Here is a 6,339-nt window from a genome sequence, read left to right as displayed (position 1 = left end):
TTTACTGGTAATGGATTGATCTCTTTTCCTGTGTAATTTATTTTGTCTTTAATACTTGCACATCACTTCTTTTGTAGGTTGTTGATGCTGCAGCTTTGGCTAGCAAAACATTGTCAGTTCACTGTGATATAACAAAAAATATAACTAGCACAGTCCCATCTAGAATCTTTCTAGTTATTAGTCTGCACTTCTTGGTGTGGACCACAAAATGAATTTGGTTTTTATAACTCAAATATAGTACAGCTTCTAGTGTCCTCACTGAGTCATATATACATACATGGTTCTTCTGCTACATTGCCATAGAAATAAGTACAACAATAAAATCCTTTTCCATGGTTATTAGGCATTTAGCCTTAAGCTCATTAGGTGAATATTATTGTGTCTGTCTCATTGGCTTTCTTTTTTTTTTTTTTTTTTTTTTTTTTGGCCAGTCCTGGGCCTTGGACTCAGGGCCTGAGCACTGTCCCTGGCTTCTTCCCGCTCAAGGCTAGCACTCTGCCACTTGAGCCACAGCGCCACTTCTGGCCGTTTTCTGTATATGTGGTGCTGGGGAATCGAACCTAGGGCCTCGTGTATCCGAGGCAGGCACTCTTGCCACTAGGCTATATCCCCAGCCCCTCATTGGCTTTCTGTCAGCATTAATAAGCTAATGCTATAAATACCTGATAGACTTGTTTTCTCTGTAATGATGTATAGAGTATCAATTATTACTCTACATGTGGCAAAAAATGTTTAATGTTTTAATTTTTTTTTTTTTGTGGCCAGTCCTGGGCCACTTCTGGCCATTTTCTATATATGTGGTGCTGTGGAATCGAACCCAGGGCTTCAAGTATACAAGGCAAGCGCTCTTGCCACTAGGCCACATTCCCAGCCCCTAATGTTTTAAAATTTTATCCAGCACATTTCAATTTCATTTCTTTTTGTGTCTTTCTTTGTATCCTTTTTATTCTGTTACTTCTGTCAAAATGACACACGTACATAGTGTAAGAAATTACATGAGGCTAAATGGTCATTATTAGTCAGCTCTGATAAGGCAATAATTCCTGCTGCACCCACCATCTGTCTTTATTCTTCATTACGCCACCAGAATCACCTAGGTTAAACTGTTTTAGCTATATCTTCTGATAATTTCATATTTTAATATGCTTATATTCCTAATTTTGACTGATCAATTTTAGACATGGTGCTTAAAAGGATGGTTTAGTTTTTGCAATTTCTATCTCAGACTTTTTTCACCAAAGGATTTTATATGTAGTTAAAATTAGTAGATTATGTTTCAGTTTTTATGATCATATAAATGCCCATTTACTCATGTAACTGTAACCCCTCTGTACCCCATCTATAACAAAATATATGTAATTTTTAAATGAGCTAGTATATTGTGATTACTTATTACTTATACAATTTTTCAACTTTTCTTAAGGCTAAAAATTTTATCTTTAAAAATTTATGTTTTATTTTTTCAAGACACATGGCAAGGCCTATAAATAATGTTGTAAAATGCTTACATATGTCAAAAACATATATTTTCCTGGGAATAATCCTTTCAACATTCTCTTCTCTAGCTCAATTCTGAATTTATTTCTCTGCAGGTCCAATACGTTGAATGTCTGTTTTGCTGCTTTTCTGGCTAGGTCCTGCTTTTCCTATATCCCACATCCCATACCTTCCTTAACCCAAAGTTCTTTCCAAGAAAAAAAAAATACATGAACAGCACATTTCTTGAAATCTTGCATAATCAAAGCCTCAATAGTCTCTCACAATTAATTGAAAGTTTGGCTGAGTATATTGAAAACCATTGATAATTTGGAAAGCATCACTTTATAAATAGAAATAATAGGGTTACTTGGTTTGCCTGTATTTCATGTGTTAGATTAAGAAGTGTAGTACTTTCCTCAATCTCCTTTATAAGTATTGTTTTATGTCATATTCATGTGCATTTATAACATAAAGCAGAGACAACCCAGGACCCTCACTGTTTAAACCTACAGAAAAGCAACTTTTGATTACAATAAAAGCAAAATGGCTACAAAAGAAAGACCTTGAGAAAAGAATATTCATTATTGGGAGGAGGTAACAAACAGTACAAGAAATGTATCCAATGCTTAACGTATGACACTGTAACCTTTCTGTACATCAGTTTGACAATAAAAATTTAATAAAAAGAATATTCATTATTTTATATCTATACTGTTGCACTGATATTCTACGCTTCCATTAATCTTATTTCACTTTTTATTTCTAAGACAGTTTTACTGGTTTTGGAAATTTTAAGCTTCTCCATTTTAAGTTTATGATTGCAGTATTTTTTTCTTTTACTTCTCTGTGTCCATTGTAGTTCTTTAAAAAGATCTTTCTTCTGCTCCTATATTGTCTCTGTTTCCTCCAAGACCCTCCATTTCTCATTGCTGAGTCTGTCTTTTTTCTGTTGAAAGGTTATGTATGTAGTGATGCTTGCATGCTTGTTCATATTGAAGAACTAAATAGCTGAATAAAAACCTTGTGTAAATAATTGAGACTTAGAAACAGGCAATCTAAAGCAAAAGACAATCTTTGTTGAGTGGCAAAGTCCATGTAAAAAACTACTTTAAGAGTTTACTTTTTTCAGTTTTGAAGGGAATGGTGTGATAATGGCATGTACATAATAGTCTAAGTATTTAACTGAATGCTGGTGGCTCATGCCTATAATCTTAGTTACTTAGGAAGCTGAGCTATGAGGACTGTGATTCAAAGCCAGTCTGTGCAGAAAAGTCCATGAGACTCTTATCTCCAATTAACCACTGAAAATCCAAAATTGGAGGTGTGGCTCAGATGGTAAAGCACTAGCTTTGAGCAAAAATGCTCGGAAACAGGGCATAGGCCCTGAATTCAAGCCCAGGGAGTGGCAGTCACATAGAGACTATAGTCTAGTTAGTGACATTCTAAAAACAGGATGAATGAAGGAGCTGTTATGGATTCATATGTTGAAATTCTAACCTCCAGTACCTGAAAATGTGATCTTATTTAGAAACAAGGGCAGGGCTGGACATACACAAGCACATGGGCAAAACCCTATATCAATATAAAGGTAGAGATCAGATGGAGGTACCAGAAGTAAAGAAGCATCATTTGCTTTGTTCTATGGGTACTAGGGACTAAAGACAGGATGCTACTCAGCTTTACAAGATAGCATCATACTTCATATTGATAACCTAGGAAAAGATCAAATTTCAAAATTTGACATATAGCTTCTACTAAATCTACATCATCAAAAAGTAAGAGAAAATACATTAAAATATCAAGTTGAATAACGATAAATTTGGAACTGTCTGCATTTGCAAATAGAGTCATAATCACTGATACTGGGATCAAGATTTTCTTTTGGAGGACACAGATCAAACTTTAATAGCGCCTGTTATCATCAACTTAGTAAATTAGAAAAAAAACTAGATATTTAATAAAACAAAAGACATAAAAAATTTGGTTGAGAAGACCAATCAAATGGCCCAGGGAAGCAAAAAGGAACATGTAAAAAATTGAATATCATCTGAGAATATTTCATACAAGACAACACATAAGATAGCAATCAGAAAAATAAACTTGGGGCTGGGAATGTGCCTTAGCAGTAGTGGCTTAGCTTGCCTCCCATGCAGGAAGCCCTTGGTTTGATTCCTCAGCACCATATAAACACAAAAAGCCAGAAGTGGCCCTGTGGCTCAAGAGGTAGAATGAGAGAGAGAAACAGAGAGACAGAGAGACAGTGAGACAGAGAGAGAGAGAGAGAGAGAGAGAGAGAGAGAGAGAGAGAGAGAGAGAGAGAGAGAGAGAGAATTTAAGAAGTAGTCAATGTAAGTGATATATTTGGAGGGTAAAATAATAAAACTCTTTAATGGTAAAACAAATAGCAAAGAAATGGTTGCCCCAAGGAAAAGTAGTTTACAGAAAGTAAGTAATATTTTAACCTAAATGTTGGCAGCAAAAGAGAAAACTACACTTAGTGTACCACAAAATATTTTTTTAAATCTGGTAGTCTAATGGTAAATAAAACATTTTCTTTAAAACTGAAACATTTTAACAATGTAGCAAATCAAGAACAAATAGAAACAAATCATAATTCAAGCATTCATGTTATCTGAGAATTTTATAACATTGTTTGGATTTTAGTGCCCTTATTATTATTAGGGTTAAATTCTATTTATGGATATTTCGCTAATATTCTTTATTTTGTTGGTATAAAGTCTTTCATTATATTCCCTTAAAATCTTGTTAACTTTTATAGAACTTGAATGGTATACACAGATTTTAGGGAATTGTGTCTTTGTTTTCTCTTCGTAAATGTTATGATTTTAATATGAAATAACCTCACAGTCTTATGAGATAAACACTCGATCCCCAGGTACAGATACTTTTCTGAAAGATTTAAAGAAATTTAGGAGGTGGAGCCTAGTTAGACAAAGTTGGTCACTGGAGCTGGGTCCTTGAAGGTATCTTGTCTGGATCCTGTCTAGTTTCTGTTTCTGCTTCCTATCCACCATAAAGAAGTCACCAGAGGCATCCCAACATGATCTGCTTCCACACTGGCCCAGAATCAGTGGAGCTGATGACTATGTATTGAAATCTCTGAAACCATGAGCTAAATGGGTTTTCCTTCACGTTCTTTTGGTGTGATTTTTGGTTACAGTCATGCAAAAGTAATTTATATAGATGTTCTGGCAGAATGCTTATAGTTTTCGGTGATATTTACAAAGAATCGCCTTCTTTCATTGATAGCTGCTAATTTTCATTTTATTCTTAAATTGTAAAATAATTATGGCATATCAAAAAATGAAGGAGGGGGGCTGAGTAATAAAGTCAGTTTTAAGAAAATGAGGTACATCTGTAAAATTTAGATCAGACAAAAAATAAACATTGATTGATTTATAGTTGTGATTAAGGATTTTTGTTTTTTTGTTTTTTGTTTTGGTTTGGTTTGGTTTTGCCAGTCCTGGGGCTTGAACTCAGGGCTGGAGCACTGTCCCTGGCTTCTTTTTGCTCAAGGATAGCACTCTACCACTTGAGTCCCAGCGCCACTTCTGGCTTTTTCTATGTATGTGGTGCTGAGGAGTTGAACCCAGGGCTTCATGAATACAAGGAGAACAATTTACCAGTAGGCCATATTCCCAGCCCCTGTTGTTTGTTTTTAAACTTGCCTTCAGTAGATTCACTAGTTCGACAGCTTGCTATTTTAGATTTGCTTAACTTAGTAGTTTTGTAATTTAGTAGTTTCTCCTTTTAGCTTCCTAAAAAAATGCCGAAACAAAATACATGGGTTGCCATAAAACCAGAAGCTCAGTAAACCCTGGATGTTAATTCTGCCTTGACTATAAATTATTTATATGATTTGAATGAGTTTGTAAATTCTGTACTCTTTTTTTTTTTTTTTGCCAGTCCTGGGCCTTGGACTCAGGGCCTGAGCACTGTCCCTGGCTTCCTTTTTGCTCAAGGCTAGCACTCTGCCACTTGAGCCACAGCGCCGCTTCTGGCCGTTTTCTGTATATGTGGTGCTGGGGAATCGAACCTAGGGCCTTGTGTATCCGAGGCAGGCACTCTTGCCACTAGGCTATATCCCCAGCCCCGAGTTTGTAAATTCTGAAACATAGCTTTCACTTCTGTGAAATGGAAAATTAAATCTTTATAGCCTTCAAAATATTTTTTGGCTTAATGATGAGAAATATTCTGGTGTATATAGATAGGTTGGTAATGACAGTACATAAAATCTACTCATATAGGAGCCATCCAGAAATATGTAAGTAATTGGAGACTAAGAAGGAAGCAGTAGAACAACTATAGGCATTATGAATTTTTGCCTTAATTATTTAATACATACTGGTATATAAAGGATTTGGGCATAAATGTAAAAGTATCTTATTGTACATATTAAAAGTGGTAAAAAAAAATACAATACACTATGGTAGTCATAGATAAGACAGTATGCAATTACTATAGGACTAATTATCTGAGAAGAGGGAAGAAAAAAATAGTGTCTTCCTTTTGGGAAAATTCCAAAAAATTCCATTGTGTATACTATATACATGTATATATATTGGAATTGAAAGAATTATATTGTACCATTCACAAGGAAATAGAAAGACTTGGAAAAAATTACAGTAAATGAAGTAAGCCAGATCCAGAAAAACAAAGATTGCATAGTTTCCCTAGAATATACCTATAAATCTATAAATAAACATGGTGAGTAGCATGCAAATGATTACAAATGAATTAACTGAAATATAACTCAAATCTTATTTTTTTTTTTTGAGAGAGAGAGAGACTAGGACAAAACCAAAGATAAATCAGCACTGGGAAATGGGTACATGTAAC

The sequence above is a fragment of the Perognathus longimembris genome, chromosome 5, assembly GCF_023159225.1.
Source record: "Perognathus longimembris pacificus isolate PPM17 chromosome 5, ASM2315922v1, whole genome shotgun sequence".
NCBI classification, from domain to species: Eukaryota; Metazoa; Chordata; class Mammalia; order Rodentia; family Heteromyidae; genus Perognathus; species Perognathus longimembris.
The sequence above is the reverse complement of the archived record's forward strand: the minus strand, read 5'-3'. Positions refer to the sequence as shown.